Consider the following 20,617-nt stretch of genomic DNA (forward strand, 5'->3'; position numbering starts at 1 on the left):
ACGGTGGCCGCCAATATTAGGAAATATTCGGCAAAATACCAAGTATTTAATTGTACCTAGTTAAGGTTTTTTTTGCGGGTTGGGATGGAACAAAAACAACGTCAGTTTCGAAATGCTGCGAACTTTTTCTCTTGAGCACTGCTAGAGCGACACCGTCCATGATTCCGAGCCATACATCAGGACAGGTATGATCAGCTACTTGTTCAACGTGATTTTTGTTCGTCGAGAGAGAACTTTGCTCAGTCCAAAGTGGAACTTGTTGGCAAGAGTTATTCTCCGTTTGATATCTAGGTTTACATTGTTTTTGCTGGTAATGCTGGCTTCCAAATAGACGAAATCCCTCAGTCTCGAATTTATATCCGTCAAAAAAGACATGGCTGCTAAAGCCCGAATACGCCGATTCCTTCTTACATGACAACAAGTGATTCATTGTTGTTGTTGTTGTAGCAGTGACAAGTGTTTCGTCGTTGTTTTTGTTGCTGTTGTAGCGATAAAGGCACTCCCCGAAGGCCTCTTACGACAGGCATACCGCGGATATATTTCTAGCCCTCTAACCCGGGCTTCTTCGTGTCCTAGTTTACCACAAGCTCCACCTTTTTGCTTCTTCATCTACTCCCGAAAACAGAACTCAGGCCAATAATGTCAATATCATCAGCATACGCCAGTAACTATACGCTCTTATATTAGATTGTGCCATCACCGTTTTGTTCTGTTGCTAGAATAATTTTCTCTAGCATTATGTTAAAGAAATAACACGAAAGGGAGTCACCTTGTCTGAAGCCTCAGCTGGTTTCGAATGACTCGGAGATGTCTTTCTAATCCTTGCGAAGCTGATGGTGTTGCTCACCGTCATTTAGCAGAGCCTTATAAACTTTGTAAGAAACTTAAATCTGACAAAGCAGCATACCAGCATCCTCTTTTTGCGCTGTCAAACGCTGGTTTGAAGTCAACGAAAAGATGGTGAGTGTCGATTCCATTATCGTGGGTAGTCTCCAGAATCTGGCGCACTATGAAGATCTCTTCTATAGTAGATTTACAAGATCTTAAGTTGCACTTATAAGGTTCAATCAATTTATTGACTATGCGCTTCAGTCTTTCGTACAGTACGCTAGATAGAACCTTATATGCGATATTAAGCAGGCTGATTCCTCGGTAACTGGGATCGCCTTTCTTTTGCACTGGGCAGAGTACACTTAAGATGGAGGCATGAGCTCATCACAACATATTTCGCATAGGAGTTATTTCATCCCTTTACCAACTCTTCGCCTCCACCTTTAAATAGCTCTCCATAACTTAAGCAAACTCTGTAAGTCAGTTATCAGGACGCCATTACTGTTCCTGCAGAAATCTATCGCGGTATTGAAACCTTCCGTCATCTGACGCATTTTTTGGTATAGTTTTCGTGCATTAGTCCTATTAGCCAGCAGCTGAAGCTGCTTGCACTTACACTGTTCTGCCTCACGTTTTATCCTTTTAAATAGGCTTTCAGTTTCCTTCTTCACATTCGTTTAATAAAATTGTTTGCTAGTGGTCGTCAACGAACCGTTTGCTCTATCTTATGAACCTAAGTAAAAGTGATCCACTCTCCCAACGTCTTCCAAAAACGAAGCACCCAGAAATCTGAGTCGTCTTGTATACAGTCCTGGAGAAAATAAAAAACTTACTAGTCTTCCTCCTCATCCTGACAGTTTCTGCAGATGGAGTTTGTAGATGGGCGTTACCGTCGGTGCATTGATGCAATAGCGGAACGAGCTGTGATGACACGCGTTAATATCACAGTAGTTTTGTTTAGCTTGAGAAGAAAGTTAGTTGCTCTCCTACCCAAACATGGCCATAAGGACCTTGTTGGTCCACAGCAAGTCCGTTACCCTTATCTCATTTTTCTCAATTTTTTTCTGAGAAGATAACCCTGCGGTGGTCGTATGGAGCTTTCCAACTCGATTGTGTCCATTTTGAAACATTTACTGGCCATATGATCTGCAAAATTTATTCCCTTCAGTAACACTGTGCCCTAGGACCCACCAAAGGGAGACACTGAAGTGTCTTCTAAAGCTCACTTGAAGAATACCTTATATTCTGCACATGGAAGTAAAAAAAAACACAACGCCGTGATGTGGTCGGAGTCAGACGTTGGGTCGGTTTTCATAGAAACAAGAAATGCTCCTAATTCAAAATCTTCGGATGGGCACTTGCGTATCACTACATAAATATGAATGAGTATTAGTCTACATGTATATGGTCCAAGTAATGCGACAAAACAGTATTTAAACATTTCTGACACACGCAACAATACACGACGGAGTCTTAAATGCAGGGCGAAATGGCGGGATTAAGGCAAGCGTGTGACAACATTAAAATGTGAGAAATGGGATGGTGTGTACTGCAAAATCGGGTGCCATTGGCAGTAATTTTAATGATAAAGCTGATTACTATGGTCGCAGTTTTGGCGTTGGTGTCGTCGCTGTTTTGATAAAATCCCACTTTAGATGAGCCGGCGGCCATAATGTACTTAAGAGCGTATGTAATTATTCATGAAGGTTTGTTTGTACATATGTATATATGTAAGTACATCTAGTGCTGATTTCGAACATGTGGAAAATAGTTACAAAGTAGTTGTGGCTTTATAATTACCATCAAATCTACACAAACTCAGGCGCACACGTTTCAACAATTATTCATTGTAAAGTACTCAAATTTATTCAAACTTTGTCTAAGTTAAAAATACGATAATATTGTATGTCAATATATTTGTATTAGAAAATGCCTTTGGCTCATAGCAAAATAAACTTTCTCTACGACAGCCATACATTACTTACAACATGTAATAAATCGTTTCGGGTTTTACAGATGATAGTTATATATATATATATATGTAGATATTTGTAAAGATAAGAAGTTGAAGTTGCCCAAAACGATGGAACAGTGTTATGAGAAGCTTAATGTAGCAATCGAATATTTGTTCATACCAAACGCAAAACAAAACATTCATGAAATGTATGGCGTCTTCAATAATGTGATGAAGTTTGAATAGTTCATAAAATCTGTAAAGGATTTGTTTCCTCCCAATGCGTTGCCGCTATGTTATAACGTAACGTTACGATCGCTAAGGAGCGGCCGGTATAATCACCATTTTCAACGGAACCGCTTTCGAGGAAAGCAAGTCTTAAGGGAAAAATTGTTATAAATATGCCCGATCTGGAAGATTTTTTCATACAAAAACATGTGCCTTATACATAAGCACCTGATTTCTAGTTCTTAAAATATGGAAGAAAAGTAAAACAACCCTCTTAACATAACATCAGTTCTTTGGATTTTTTTTTATGTTTTGAAGACGGAGAAAATACTTCATGCACTGAGTAAGATATTTAAGCCTCACTACTAGACTCTCCGAGTATAGGGCTCTTTCTTCCTAGAAGAGCTACCCGCTAAAACCTTACCCCATCTGGGACCGCGTTTAGAATTACTTCGAGTACCTGTGCGCACTATGTGAGCTCAGTGGCTACTCTCACGCTAACGGGCTAGGCAGCCGTTTGATGGCAAGTATATGCCTTACATATGTGCTGAACTTATCCCATATATCGCCTCTGCAGTCCATGTTATTTGTGGCACTGCCCGGGGATATATAACCAAGTACCTCTCCTATGCAAAGTGCTCGCATTTAAAGAAGGTGTGGCATACATCGCCTAATTTTCCACATAATAGGCTGTTTGTATTTTTAACCTTGTCCTTTCTGTAATGATATTTTCGGAAGTATCAGTGTCGTCCGCAAAAGCGACAAGAAAGCTGCTGTTTGGCATGCCCATTCGTAGAAGACTGTCCGTTAGTAATTCTCCTTAGGTCGGGAGTAGTTTCTTATATCATTTTGCGGTACCTTGAAATTTCTTTCTGTTGTCTCAAGTATGTCGTACCACATTACTGAGCTAAAAGCGTTTTTGACGTCGAGCGTATACAGCAAGACTATCGGTATTTCTCTGTGGCACGCTGTCTCTCTGGCTTCTTGGCGGTTCCATGCTGCCGGTGAGACAGCCCTTCCCTTCCTCTAATGCTACCGTTAGACGTTGCTTCAGAAGACTTTCCCTCAATTGTCTTGCAGTGTCCAAATGCACTATGCGCTGTAAGGTGATGGAGAGTTTGGGTACCATTCCCCTTTTCTAATGACAACTAGCCGTGCTGTCTTCCATCTGATGAGGAAAGTTCTTTTTTCGAGTCGAATCTTCTTCATTAATATTTTACATTCTTGTCCCCAGGGGATTCCATCCACTTTCTCGCAAAGCGTTTTCCGTTAATTTATTTCACCAATATACCTCTGGAGGGATACCATGTTTCTCTCCGTAGCTTAGGCATGCGAAGGCAGAGCATAGTTTTTTCAACCGTCTCTTCCGTCGCACTGTAGATGTTGGTTATCCTTCCGGAATTCGCTACAACTGATGGGGAGAATATGGCATAGTCGACTTTTTGTGCGTCCTATGTCAATGTTTTGAGTGACACGTTTGGAATATGGATGTATGGGATACATACTATACAAGCGGTCGAAACCGACCATTATTTTTATTTAACTCAGAGTACAATGTATGACGTAAACGTAAGCACCTAGTGAAAGTTTTAACGAGGAACAGTTGGTAATATGAGATATATATTGTATATACGACCGATCTTGATCATCAAGATATCTCAAAATATCTCAGCTCGTCTTCCTGATCATTTCGGTTACTTTATGCTTGAAGTGTCTATTCTCCTTTAAGAAATTACAATTTTCGATTTCGGACTAAACCAAATATACCATTTCGTTTTCATTTAATTAACAAATCTGTGGTTTCGAAAGTTCTACTGTAGTGCTCTGCTGATGTCCGAGTTTTCTTAATAAAATATCGCATGTGTTCTTGGAAACTAGTTCAAGTTTTGTGACCCGTATGACCTATGTCGTTTGGTGGCATTCACATATTAAAGCTTACGGTTTAACTTATATCTTTTTCCACATTTCACATAGAATAGAAGACAAATCAAAAAATCTATTTTAAAATATTTGTAAAATGTATCCACTGTCCCACTTTCATAGCATATGTACATACATTGCGAACTCATTTTCGACAAAATTAAAACTTTCCCAATGTAAAAAGATACATACAGATGCGTTAGTGTGCGTATGCATCACCACACACTCAATTGCTATTGACTTTCCGGAGGCGCTCAATTTTCAACAAACTTTTCTTCGCATTCTCTAACAAATGAAGTCACAAACACAAAGGATTTTCAGTACCACACAAGTAAAACCATAGCTGGAGTCGCAGCAAAATTTCCCTTATTACCCGCAATACATTTACGTTTGATAATTTCACACTTTTAATAGCTCTTGTTGCTAAAACTTATTTCCTTGCCAAAAAAATGTTATTCAGGCCTATTGTATAAATCTTAATAAATTCTAAAAAGAGGCCAATTATCTTAAGCTTTTTAATATAAAATTCGGTGATTTAGCTATTAGGAAAGCGGGCTCGTCCTCTCCCTTGGTAGCTAGCAATAAGGAAAAGTTTTCGCTCCACAACTTAAGCACTCTGTCCGCCAGTTACAAGGTCGCTTTTATCATTCCTGCAAAAATCTGCCCCAATCTTGAAATCTTCCGTCATTTGTCGGATTTTTTGATAAGATTTTTCGGGAATTGTTTCTACCAGATAGCATCTGAAGCTCTCGAACTTACACCATTCCCTCCGATAATGCTCCAATATACCGCACGTTCCCGCGTCCGTACGCAGTGTGGCTCAATAGGCAGCTTGGCCCTACTGATGGTTTTAGGAGCAAGTAAAATAAATAATTATTTACAAAAGAGTTCTCAGAAAATTCGAATATGCCTTAGCACTTTACGTGTGGAGTCGGTTTAAAATATGTAGATGCCGTCAGTGTAAAAAAAATATATAAATACTTGAAGCGAATCACCTCCAAGAAGGTTAATTCCGAGCTTCTCTTCCAATTTGTATCGTGCTCCTTCTTTATTTTTTCCACAAATTTTGTATGCCGAGTCCGAACGGCAGCAACCAGGCAGATTAATTTTCACTAAGAAGGTTTTCATTGGCAGGAATATAGTCAGAGTTTTTGCCAAACCGTTACCGAGGGACGACCCTGTTTAAAGTTTTGTCTTAAATCTCGATAAAAACACATATTTATGTGCGAAAATACGCAAAGCTTGATGAGGTATAAGGGCAACAGCTTTCCATACAAAAAGAATCGGAGCAAAAGAGTAGTTTTTGTTGTTGTATTAACGATAAAGATACTCCCCGAAGGTTTTGGGGAGTTTTATCGATGTTGATGGTCCTTTGCCGGATATAGATCCGGTACGTTCCGGTAACAAAGCACCACTACGTTACTAGCCCGTCCATTTCGGGAACGAATTATATGACCACATTAAACCATCTAGGCCGTCCCGCCCTCCCCACCTCCTAGTTCCATGAGAAACTTTGGGTCGCCAGAGCTCCGTCTGTTAATGAAGCAATATTCGCCACGGAGAGGTGAGGTTGACAATTGGGTTGGAGAAACTATATATTGCGCTGGCAACCCCTTGAGAGGGTTGCGCTACACAACCCCTTGAATCAATTTGGTATTTTAGTGGCCTCTTACGACTGGCATATCTACCGAGGATATATTCTAAGCCTCCTAACCCGCTGGGGGCTGAGCAAGAGAGTCAAGTGGCTTATCGGTATGCTACAGATAGAGGAGTAGAGGGGGTACATTATCGGAAACTATTCTTACAGTGAGATGATTGGTGTTCAGCAACTACTGAAGAAATGCCCGCAAGAGTCGTCTAGCGCGAGTTTCGTGACGGAAACATCTAAGCAGCATTATAGTAGGGGGTACGACTAACGGTTGCAAAATCGTTGAGTAGCTGCAGACCGCAAACCCTCCTGTATTAAAGGGGTAATTGTACTGTACAGGTACAGCGGTTGCCCCTTGTGAACACATTTTCTCAATTTAGCATTATAGATATCAAGCGAGGGCAGTGATATACCAACGGCACAGTGGATTGAGAAGGGAGGGGTTAAGCCTTAAGCCTCCCTGCTTCCTATAAGCAATCCACGGGAAAATCGGTATCGGGAGAAATGCACTATTGTATTGGGTGCCCGGACAAATGCCAATAAGCAAAAATAAGGAGTCGGACGAGCAGAATAGGAAAGGCGCATCTCTCGAGGATTTTCCCCGTAGACGCCCTAATCAGATTGGGTGAGATACGAAGAAGGTAAGAGTTGCACAAAACCGATCAAGTAGGTAAGGCGTAGAAAAATTCCGAGACTGTAGCGTGTCGAAAATCATGTGTGGGTCTTACAATCCTCACTAAAAAGAGGCGACTGTATACTTATGATGGTTTAACTGACTGGACATTACATTCTGGCCTTATATGTTTTCAAATTAGGCCTCGTCAGTGATATCAGATGCAGGAAGTGCGGGTTGCAGAAATTATTTGAGGTTTTTGATCAAGTTTTTCAGTTTGGTCGTCCTGCAAACTTCTGGTAGCACTACTTACACTTTAAGTCTTCCACCCTTATCTACCGTCACACGGTGGGATATCTCATCAATTTAGCTGGCCAAAAGTAGATTTTTCAAAATATTCCAATTTTTTTTTAAATGTACTCCCTGGCGTTCATAGATGTCCACTGAATAGTGTACATATCCCAAAACCCATCTGCAACGTCAACGGAGCTAACCGCGCATGTCTTAATTTGTGTAAAAATTGTATTTTTGGATTAAAAAGCTATAAAACCTTCTAACCTAAATACTTGTTTACTTGTTTAGCCTTAATCAAATCTAGTTACACTTTCTTTAAGGAAAGGTAAATGTGGTTTTAATTCATATGTTAGATTTTTTATACCGCATGTTTTAATTGAGTTATTATACTTGTGAGACTACTCTTTCCAATATTAGGTTTTTTTAAAAACCTTGCAAACAAAAATATATGCCTTTTTGTATGAATTAGGCGGGGTTGCCCTTATTGCTTTTAAATGTATGAAAACATTTATTTGAAGCAATTTATAATTTATTTAATAATTTGGGAAACATTTAAACAACGTGACGGCAAGACGGACAAGGCGACAGCTGTTTCGATTATACCTTGTAAATCTCTTCAAAGCCTTTTTCCCAAATTATTAAATAGAAGATATTTCTTTTCCATGGCATTTCATGTCAGTAATTTTTTGGCAATAAATAAGCTTTTATTTTTTGTTCCAAAATTTAATAACAAAAACAGTTGCGCATACCCGCGATTTTTTAGTGGTGGTAAATTTTGTAAGAGACTGTCGTGAAAACCAGTGTTTTTTAGTTATCGTGATACAGTTTTATATTCTCCGATATTGGTGTTTTGTATTTACTCAGATATATGTACCTACAATAAGGTGAGGTGACAACCTTACCAAAAAATGTATTTATTGGAAAGTGGGAGTTGAATACCTTTCCTTTCATACCCTTATTGGCATATCTCATTTAATTTTTTTTAACTTAATAAAGGTGGCGGCAACCTTGTGAAAACATCCTCAGTGTCAACACCTAGGTGAAAAGTTTTAAAATGTAATACTATATCGATGTACCAAATTTGATTCAAATCGGTTAGGCCGAGATGGTAGTGGATATACAAAAAAATATAAAAAATAAGGTGAGGTGGCAACCCTAAGTGGTAACCCTACTTAAAAATATCAATAGAAATATTGACATATATCATGTAATGCCAAAAAATTACCCCGGGTCCATCCGAAACCGGGGGCCCGATCCATAGTAATTCTGCGCGGAACACCGTGAATTTACTTTCAAATATTTCCTTTCATAACAATGAAGTGAGGCAGCCACTTTTTGAACAGATATAACTGCTGTTTTAAAATTGGCCAGCTAGATTGATCAAATATACCCCACCATGCGTCAGCTATTTAATTAAAACGCTCCTAAATTTCTTCCAACAACACTACAAAATTTTGCCAATACCAATATTTTCCTGTCGATTGTATAAAAAGGGCCCAGGATTATGCTAATTCGATGTCAGTTTTTCAAAATGCGAAATGGCGGACCTAATATGGCGGTAAATTGTTTTCAAAGTGTTTTGATTCTCTTGAAACTTTCTTTGTATTCGATACTTTATGAGGTTGCCGATTTCCATACCGATGTCAACTTCTTAATATTTAACATGACGGGTCCTATATGGCGGTCAATTAAAAAAAAAATTATTGAATTTTTTGGAAAGTAAGTATTTTTAGGTTGTTCACAAAAGATGATATTATAATATCCTTAAAGGTGACTTGAGAAAATGGCGCTAAAATATCGTAATTTGGTAAACTTAAGAAGATTAAATCAATAACATGTTGAAGGAAGTAACAATAAAGTTTTTTTATTATTCATAAATGCGCGAGCAAAAAATTTTACAAAAATTGTGCAAAACGAGCATGAGTTAAGTCAACTTGTATAAAATCTCATGGACTACTCATATTTGTGGAAGCTATATTGCCACAGTTAGAGCGTGGATCACTGGGCATTTTTATTGTAATGAGAATATGTTTTTCCATAATATTTCTTAATTTTTTGAGAGTACAAATAGCTTAAAATACATACATACATATCTAATTTCCCTAAATAAATTCATAATTTTAGATTCGTACGCCATGACTTGAAAACCTTATTATATTATGGAATTACCAGTATCACTATTGCATTTTTTCCCACTCATTAAAGATAAGTAATCGCCGTCTTATGGTATCCGTGACCCGAAAAACTGAAATTGAATTCAAAGTCAAGAACCTCATAAGCCCTCGAATATAGAGTTTCAAGAGAATCCAATCACTTTGAAAAATATTGACCGCCATTTCGGGTCTACATCTTGAATTTTGATAAACTGAAATCGCGTCATCAGCTACCTCATAAAATCAAAACTCAATCACTTTGAAAAAAGCTGACCACCATATTGTATCCGACATTTTGAATTTTGAAAACCTGGCATCGAATTCTTCATCAGCGATATCATATACCCCGTAATGGTGATTTTGAACCCAAAACAATACGCGATATGGTCAGAATTACCATTTCAGCTTCACCGATTTCCATTTCGCAACATTTTTTTAGGCGCCACGCCTATTCTAAGCATCCAAGGCTGCTGTGAATAACTAGATATATTTCCCAATGAAGCACGAATTTTAACATGCAAAAAAAATTAGTGTACCTTTATATTGACGTTTAAAGAAAATATGAAAATTAAGAGCATCTCGATTTTTTATAAAAACGACGACCTCTAAATTATTTTTTTTACATCATAAAAAAGTGTGTGTCACTTATTTTTTAAAAGGAAAAATATTGGGAGATAAATATGGCGAACTTCAAAATAAAAATTTTTAATCGGTTTGTCAACATCAATCCAATATGTTTCCTAGAAAGTATTTAAGAACATATTGCATCCTTCCTTGATACATCGACGAAAATGGCATCATGGATAAATTAGTGATCGGGCGGTTTGCCTGCAATAAAGAGAGTGACAGATGGCCATTGTGCACTCGGAACAGAATTGCCAATATTTAAAATTGAAAATATGAGGCTCTTCAAAAGGAGCTTTCACACTGTTACCGACGATATGAATGTATGTTTTCCAGAAATTGATATAACTAGCTCTTCATAGTTTTATGTAACCTATCTTCCTAAGTTGCCAGTACGGTGGGGAGAAGGCCCTAACACATATTTTTAGTACATGGGCGTATAAAGTCCTCCCTTCACATTTTTTCTTGCTTCATTTAAATTAAATAAATGCGAGGCGCGATAATATTCGAAGATATTTTAGGCCGAGCTTTTATCCCAATTTACGTCGTGCTCCTTGTAAATTTTCTTACAAATTGGCGGGACGGGACCTACTTGTTTTATGCCGACTCCGAACGGCATCTGCAAGGCAGGTAAGTTTTCACTGAGAGCTTTTCTTGGCAGAAATACACTCGGAGTGTAGCCAAACACTGCTGAGGGGCGACCCTGCTTAGAAAAAATGTATTTTAATTGAAAAACCTTGTTTCTAAAATTTTGAAGTTGCTTTGCCCGGGTCGAGAACCCAGGATCTTCGGTGTGGTATTATCACACCACGGCGGCTGCTTCATTTACTCAAGTTATATTGATGGAGGTTTAAGGTCCGACCAGTTAGAATATTTATATCTGCAACTTTAGAAACACTCGAATATTTTTTCCGTTTAAATCAAGTTCACAGTGACTAATGAGTACCAAGTTCGTTTTAATGGCCAGGGGAAGAAAAATGATTTGCATGTTGAGGTAGTGTATCCACATACACGTACATTTAGTTAAATATGTTAATGTATATGTATGTGTATGTAGGCACTCATATGAACTCTTATACACCACAGCATGTTCAATCTGTTTTTCAAGTTTCCCTTTTTCATACCGCACTGCTTTATCAACAATCAGCCCTCCAATATTTAAGTATTTCCTCTGTGCTTTGCATTCGAAAATTAGCGTTAGATTAATTTAATTAGTGCATGGGCTGAACAGCGACTTTGAAAGCTCGTGGTGTTGTGGGGATTGTTAACAAAACCGCATATCTATGCTCTATTGAGTTTTTTCTTTGCAAAAATCATAACTTTTGAACCAATGAAGATATTTAAAAAATTTTAATTGCAAATGGAAGCTAATTATTTGGAGTTTTATTGTGTGAAAGCTCAGAATGTCACTGATACAGCATGCTTCAAAAAATTCGTCAAAGTCGAAAATTTTTAGAAAAATGCAAAAACAAAATGTTTTTAGTAAAAAATAAAAAATAAAATAAAATGAGATTTGTCTTATAATGACGTATTTAAGCATTAAATAAGATAAACTAATGATTTTGATAAGATAGCGTGGCGCTGCCCACTTATGATAAAAAATTTTATCTAAGTAGTCACGAAATCAATAACTACCAAAATCGATAGACGTATTGTTTCTTTTAAATGGCAATACTCTTATAAAACTCAAATGTCCGTTTTTGGTGCCACAATAACAAGGTGCTTTAAAATTCATCGTAAAATTTTACATTTTTTTTTTAATTTACAAGCCAAATATGTATTTTATTAATAACTAAAAGTTATTGAAAGTGGTTCAATGAAATTTTATTTGAGCTAAAGATTAAACAGCCAACGAATTTTGGAAAAAGGGAGTGGCACTGCCCATTTATGCTAAAAAGTTTGATCTGTTACTGGTTACCAATTTGTACCAAACTCGATAGACGTATTGATTTCTATAAAAATTTAATTATCGTTTGAAGGCGAAATGCCTAAGCTTTAAAACAAATTTGATAAACTTTAGAGAAATGAAATAAAGAAAAGTATATATTTATAAATTACTAAATTAATTCTTTTTTTTTTTTGAAATAAAAAATTAACTTGTACATAGATATCTTATTTTTCAGTAAAGTAACAAAATTGATTAGTAAATCTCTTTTTCATTGTTCTGATAAGAAGTGAGAAACTTATTTTATCTTAACATAGTCATGGTCACTGGAACCATTTCATAGCTATACGCATCTGTAAGATATTTTTGTGTTCTTACATTACCTCATAGATGATATGACTGGATCAGAAGAGATAGCTAACATGTTGAAGAGGTCTTCGTTTTGTCTAACTCGTGATACTCTGCATGTGTTCATACATCTATACCTTTTGTAGTATTTGTTCTTAGATTCTTGAGCTTCTTCAGACAATTGGTACTAATGGTAAGCACTGGTACTCTATTAAATCTTTTCCATGTGCTAAAATTTAATGTACAGTTGGTGTAAGTTTCTTCTCAGGTTAGTTTTGATGCAGCAACTCTGTAGTTTTAGATGCATATTCTCCAAATTTGGGTCCATTAACTGGTTCATGGCAGTTTAAAATATTTAAAATTACTCCCAATCTTTTCACAATATCTCTATCAACTCCTGTTATGCGAGCAGTCACTTCATCGTTTTCAAAAAATCTTCTTGAGGAGTTACCATCATTTGTATTTCCGTATCCATACTTTGGACAGACAACTCTAAGGCCAATCTCTTTATAGAATGCATCCTGAATTATTTTTTTTCTCCTGTTTTGTTTCTCCTTACATGTTGTATTGTCGTCAAAAACTTCTCCTTGTTGTGGTAGTGTATAAGCCAGCTTCAAACCAAATTCCATACATCTTATCCTAACATGCAAAGGAGATATTCCATACTCATAATTTAGTTCGTTAGTTATTGAATCATCCAGATTCATCCGATATCTATAAACAGCGCCAAAGCTTCTTCGGGAGTGTATTTCCTAGGTAGCGCTATTGGTGGTGTGGGAAAGCTATTTTTGATCCTCGTCAGTCGCACTGGACTTGCTACCGCAACTGCTTCTGTTATATGAGACTTCACTTTTTCTTCGTCTTTTTTATATTTTATAGCCAGTGCTATAAAAGATGAGTCGTGGCCATAGCTTTTGTGGTATCAGACAGCTTTCTTTTCCTTGTGTAGGTAGAACACTCTTCTATGGGTTTTGTTGGTCTCCCTCTAGTTGGATTGGTTGACGTGCTAGGCGTTTCTTCGTCCAAAAAAGTTTTGTCAGCTAACCACTTTTCATGCTTACTTAGAAATTTTGAATTGTTACGATAGACGTCCTTCCATTTTATTTCTATCATAATGTATTGTAAACCATTTTTTTCTTCCAGACCTTCCTTTTCTTTAATGATTGTTTCACTCGCTAATTCTCTCATAATAGCCTCAACGAAGTCCCGTCTTAACTTTGTAGATTTAAACACCGCAAATAGTTTAAAGTTTTGTAGATACATATTAGAATTGGCTTCGAGTGTATCTGACTAAATATTAAACTGGGAACTATATTTAAAAACACTATTCACTTTATTTAAGTAAACAGAATACGAAGACGAAAGATAATGTGCATTGTATGATGGATAGCTTTATATACCTACTCAATTTATTAAAATTAATTTTAGGTATACAATTCGTAACTAAAAAACGTATGTTGTTAACAAGTTCCAATAACAAAAACGACCTTACGGCCGTACTGATTTATATATACCTGCTCAGGCGCGTATTTATGCCCAAGGTTGTTTAACTTTATTTGATGTAAAAAGTGAAGTTGCAGCTGGACGCAGGTAGACTTTATGAATTTAGGTAATTGAATATTTCACAAATAACTACTGATAATTTGACGGAGCACATATTTTAACATTTTTTTTCCATCAAAGTTTTAAAAAGGGCCTAAAAATAGGCATTTCGAAAAACAGGTATATCCGCCAACTTTTAACAAAAAAAAAAACTTTTTTTTTTGTTTCAATCCTATATTAAATTATCTTTAATTGCTGTACAAGAAAATGACAACCGGCCGCCTTATTTACTCACAAAACCATTTTAAATACAACGAAAAAGAAGAAAAATTTCAAATTTTTCCCAATGTTGAAAATTGGTCAAATTTGAGCGGCTCTACCTGGTAAACTATAATTTTCTGTGAAATACAGTTGTACATTCTTGATCCATGGAAAATTCTCTATTAGAAACATGTATAAGGTTTAGCGAACGCTTTCATGATTTTTTTGATTTTGCCATGCTTTAACGGCAGAGGCGCCACTTTGCGGCGTTTCGACAAGATTTTTTTTTTTTGAAAACATTAATTACGTAACGCTCTAAAATTAGTTTGTGTAAGTATACGGTTTTGTTAACAATCCCCACAATGATGAGATGAGAAGAGATTGGGATATAAAATTTTCTAACAAAATTAGGGAGGCTCGAAATTCATTTCAGACCTATGGTCCCATGGACAATATTACTCACTATCGACGTCTCAACGTACTCGAAAACACGGAAATCTACAAACAGAAAACGTTCGACGGTAGAATAATAAACGAACAGATAAACACAATTTCTGACACAATATTGGAGCCTTTAAAATTTGTTTACAAGAAACAAAGGAATCACACAGGTACTACAGACAATCACACAATAACAAATAAACACAAAACAATTAACACACCAAAACAACAAACCCACAAAGAAAGTCATACCACTAAAATTACGGATTTTTACCTACCCCAGTCAGCCACACAGATCGATTAGTAAACCACCCTCGGTTCTGAATGAATACACAGCACATACACATACCTAAATATACACAAGCATCAATTTTGGCAATACATGCTCATGTATCTACGAACTATAAATACAGGACAAACGACAACAATAGATCAGAACGAAAATCGACACTGATGATGACACAACACCGAAACCGGATTGTCTCAAAACCAAATTTGACAAGGGATGACGGAAAATCGTTCCAATATATATAAATCGGTAACTAAACAAGTTTTCATTCGATAGCAAAGCTGTTTTCGTTTGCAATTCAATTGTTTTTAACTGAATAATTTTTGAAAGAGTTTGAAGTAACAATAACAAGCGAAAAAGGGAATAAACATAAATTATGTATGTTGGATCTTAAAAAAGGAGGTACATAACTACTCACCCAATAACTTTTTTGTTTTTGAAAGCATACAATAAAATATGTTGCATAATCCATTGAAATCCCTACAACAACCCAACAAGATGATTTCTACTTAGATATTTACGCCTTGTGCTTGCCAAAGCTGGAAGTTAAGCCAAAAGTGATCGCTGGCTTAGCTGACCACAGGCATACCTAACTAGTAGCAGGCTGCAACTGGCGAGTGAAACACATACTTCCTTCCTGCCTTTCTCATTACAGTTCGTATGAACGAGCCATGTTTAAAGATCCAAAAATTTGTTTGCTGCGACCGCGAGCGACTTCAGGTAAGCACCACTCCCCTCATTCTTAATAACTACGGCTTTCCTTTGGAACATGCTGCAGTGATCTCTCAGCCTTAGCTTTCGGCTGACTCCTTACACAGGGCCACTGAACATTGCCTCGGCCATGACAAACCTTTAGGTCAAAAGTGCTGATTAATTCGAAAACTGGCGATTAGACTTCCACGCTATAGCCATGTTGCGGTGCCCATCGTTGCTCTCGAGGAATCTTACACCGCATGAGTAGATCGACCATACGCCCCAACGTGTCTAACAAAAATTAGAACTGACTGATCCATCTAAAATCCTTCAGAGGATATCACAGCTTTTCCGCCTACGGAATGAAAATTACGTCACTGATATTCCAAAATTTGTGATCATAGTCCAACTACAAGCCGTTGGCGGAAATAGCTGTCATACAGCTGAAAATAATCTCCATATATATCTGCAGCTTTACAGCTTAAAGGAGGTCATATGCCATGCAACCGCTGTGGTTTTCTTCATAAAGCAGTACTGATTAAAAGTGGCACAGTCATCGAATTGCTAGGTGACTAGGCATATCTCCGCCAGCATATTAATGTATTCCTCTTCCGTTCAGATTGACCGTCTCTCAATCTACTGATGAGACTGTTAAGAAGTCACTGTTTAGTAAGGATATTTGGATAACCTATTGGATTGGTCACAAATATCTTCTGCATAATTATCGCATTCAAATACATCCAAATAATATTAAATAGGGAAATTCTCTCATTCCAGGAAGCGTAGTAAACGAAGAAGATATTCAATATTTTCTAGGGCAAATATTTAACTCTCAGCGAACACACCATTTACGCAAGTAATATCCAATTGATCTGATACTACATTTAGCGCCAAAACTTAAATATAAAATGCAAAAAGTCTACAAAACTGTTGCGCACAGAAAATTGCTGCCTTTTTTAAATAAAAAATTCGTTTCAACATTCTTGTGGCCTTTAAAAATGTTGTATTCAAATATACATGAGTTTGAGGAAAGTTAATTTTTCATAAACGTATTCAGTAAAATCGAAAACTTTCTACGGTTTCTAGACAGAAAGAATACACCTAATATAGCATACGATTTTGAATAACATTTGTAGTTGTAAATCACCATCACAAATGAAGTAATATTACAAAATGGAGTAGCATTTGGCAATACTCGCCCTTATAAATTTAAGTATTGCTTCTTGACTTACTATCAGAACTGAATTTTTCAGTACCATAAAAAATATTATATTAATGCCTTTCTTAAGTATGAAATAAAGTGCAGGAAAAAATGGTCTGTGGTCTGTATTTCCTTTTGGAGGAGTGTATATTTGTTTTTCCTGAGAGGAAGTGCAAAAGCTTTAGTCAACGGAACTGAATGACTGGATCAGAATATCAACTTGTGAGCAACTAAAGAATACGGAAACATACTGCTGACATCAATGAGGTGATTGACTATCTGGAACTTTATCATGAAGTTGCGGATGAGTATTTGGGAGGCTTTCTATATGAAAACTTGGGATTGACGGTATACGATCCCTAGACTCAACATTTATCTATGTTAACCAGAAAGAGGTGGCTGGTGTAAAAATGTATCGCGGCAGAGGTTTTATAGCAACGATGCTTCAACAAATCTAAGCTCATAGATTTAATTTTAGTCTTCCGTTTAACCTTTTTTACTCCTTTGTGTCAAACCATTACTCTTATTCTTACTCTCACCCTTCTTCTTCTTCTCTGTGCTCTTCCGAATTCCAATTCCTTTTTCTTCTCATTTCCTTTGATTTCCATTATCTTTTATTTCATGTCCCCGTTTCCACTGTGGAAATATATCGAGTTTGGCTTTCTCCCACGCATTACCAAAGTAGTAAAAAAGTAGCAAAATAGTACCAAACCTTTTCCCTCCCTAGTACTCTTAAATTCATGAACGGTGCATAAGGATCGTCAAATCTTTGTTGTTGTACTACTGAATTCGCCTTCGTTTTTTATCGCGTCACGGTAATAAGTAAGAAAAATGGCATTGTCTTAAAATACGATACGATAGTGAATGTATGTAGCGATACCAATATTGCCTCTCATACTATGAGTAGCGGAAACTTTTTACACAACGATTGCCGGATCCATCACAGAAAACACCGTGTTGACATTTTCTTTAAGTTTTGTTTATTATTTTATTTATTTTTTCTTTGGTTTCACAGCTGAGTTTAGCACAATTCAAGAGTCGTCGAAAATTTACGATTTTCCATGGAATGCTTGATATATAGACTTTAAAAGAAAATTAGATTTTGTGGCAAAACTACAGCCCAATAACATAATTTTCGTACCTTTATGTGAAAATGTCTCGAAAACAAAAACAAAAGGGATTAACCTCATTCGATAAACAGATTATGTGTACACTCATCGTTTAGTGTCGTTCGATGTTGCTTCCTTATTTCCCAGTATCCCAGTAGATTTGGCCCTTGATATAATAGATTCCAAATTGGACCAGGTAAAAGAACACACGTCCATGGCAAAAGAGCTTTTCTTGACCGCTGTTAAGTTCTGTATCAAGGAAAACGATATTTTAAGTACAAGGATAAAATATACGAGCAACGGTCAGGAATGCCAATGGGATCACCAGCTTCACCTGTATTAGCGGATATCGTGTTGGAGGAACTGTTAACCAGTAGGCCGATTCTGTAACAAATTTAAACAACATTTTTTGTTGTTTTCTCTGTTTAGCAATTTTCATTGTTTTTATGTGATTCTGTAACATTTTAGACAATACTTGAACTTGCTTATTGGCAACAATTACAATCAGCTGATTTTCTTTGTTTATTTTTGTGGCTAGTCTAAAGACATTTCATTTTGTGTTGTTAATGACATTTGTATTGTTTACACAGTTTTGAGAATAGAAAATAAATAATTACAAATTTTGTAAATATTGTGAAAAATGGCATTCGAGTATATTTGATTGCATATGTCCCGTAATGAGCAACTAAATATGCCTACTGTTGACCGGCGCCGGCTCCGGGAAGTTGATGATCCATTCGATTTAATTTCAACGAAGTTCCGTAAATTGTATAGATTGACTCCCGGTATAACTAAGGATATAGTGTCGCAGCTGAATATACAGTTAAAAAGATCAAGAATAACAGCGCTATCACCCGATAAGCAGGTAATAGGTCCTATAGGCTATAAACTTATTTTTATACATGCATTATATGTGATATTTAAAATGGTGATAGGATCTAGCAGCGTTAAGGTTATATGCCACTGGATGCTACCAGCGCCCGGTGGGCGAGCAGTGGGGAATTTCCATGAGCCAAACCTCAATAAGCCGTTGCGTACATTGTGTGACTGATGCAATAAACAATTCGCTGTTTTTCAATCACATAAAATTCCCTATGATCCAAATAGAGCGCCAGGCGGCAAAAGAAATTTTTGCATCAGCGCCTTCACCATTTGTACCGGGCACTATCGGTGCAATCGATTGCACTCACGTGTCAGTTTTGGGTCCAAAAGATAATGAATCGAATTACGTCAATCATCATGGGTACCATTCGATCAACGTGCAAATGATAAGAACAACACACCCGAAAGAACTTTATCAATAGTGCCTGCTTGTTAAAATTTGCAGATATGCGATCCACACCTTAGAATTTTAAACGTGAATGCGAAATTTCCTGGAGCAAGACATGACTCGTTTATTTGGACCTCCTCCGCAGTGCATCGGGTATTGCAACGCTCATACGAAATTGGAAATTTAAATACGTTTTTGATAGGTAAGTTGTTTTAATTCCGTTTGACTGTGCAATATAAAATTATAGGCGATTCTGGATATCCGTTGGAGCCATGGCTGATGACACCTCTACCAAACGAGACTGAAGGAATGCCTATATTTCGGTACAACGAGGCGCTGTGCAAAGCACGCAATCCTATCGAGAGACCCTTTGGCGTCCTTAAAAGTACATGGCGGTGTTTATCCCGCCAAAGAGTACTCCTCTATAAGCCTAGTTTTGCCGGAAAAATAGTTAATGTGTGCGCAACTTTGCATAATATACAGCTAAGCGATCAGACACCCGACTTCGACGATAGGATTGTTTATGATCCCGAAATACAAATACAAGTTGGTTCCGATACTGGTATGCCAAGTTCAATTGCAAAAGGTGTCCAACAAAGGATAATTGCAAACTTTTTTTATAAGTAATATTATTTTTACACTCGCTGGATATTCTCCAAGGATTCCCAATGTTTTCCCTTTACTATTAAAAATACCTTAAAAACGGATAATATTGACCTGAGATATGATTTTGCTGAGAAACTTTTTTTACTGAAATTCTGTGATACAACTTTTAAACATATCCGCCCAGTTACTCCTTTTTTTATATGGGGTAGATCGATATGTTTCTTGTTTTTTAAACATTTTTTTATTTGAAGTTTAGACATATTAAGCCGGAAATTCGAAACAAAAATCACTTCGAAATTTCGAAAAAAATTTTCTTCATTCCGAAGCCTTAAGTTCCTAATTAGAGATCGAATTATAAAAAAGTAATATCAATATGTAACAAAAAAAAACACGTTTCATACACTAAAACATGTAAATTTGAAAAAAAACAATGGATTTGTCATAGTTAAATTTCTGACCAAAAACCGTGTGAACACTTTCGAAAAACTTTTTGAGCAAAATAAAATTTGGCTTTCGAATTTCGATTTTCTTGAAAAAGCCTTTATGGAAATATGTTAATCTTTAAAAACGTCTTTTCAGGTATAAAAATACTGAAAACGATATAACCTGCAACCTTATGTCCGTTTCGAAAATAAAATAAAAATTTAGATAAAAACTTTAATTTCATCGAAATTGCGAAAAAATCATTTATTGCCACAATTAGTGTT

The sequence above is a fragment of the Eurosta solidaginis genome, chromosome 3 (assembly GCF_040869045.1).
Source record: "Eurosta solidaginis isolate ZX-2024a chromosome 3, ASM4086904v1, whole genome shotgun sequence".
Lineage (NCBI taxonomy): Eukaryota > Metazoa > Arthropoda > Insecta > Diptera > Tephritidae > Eurosta > Eurosta solidaginis.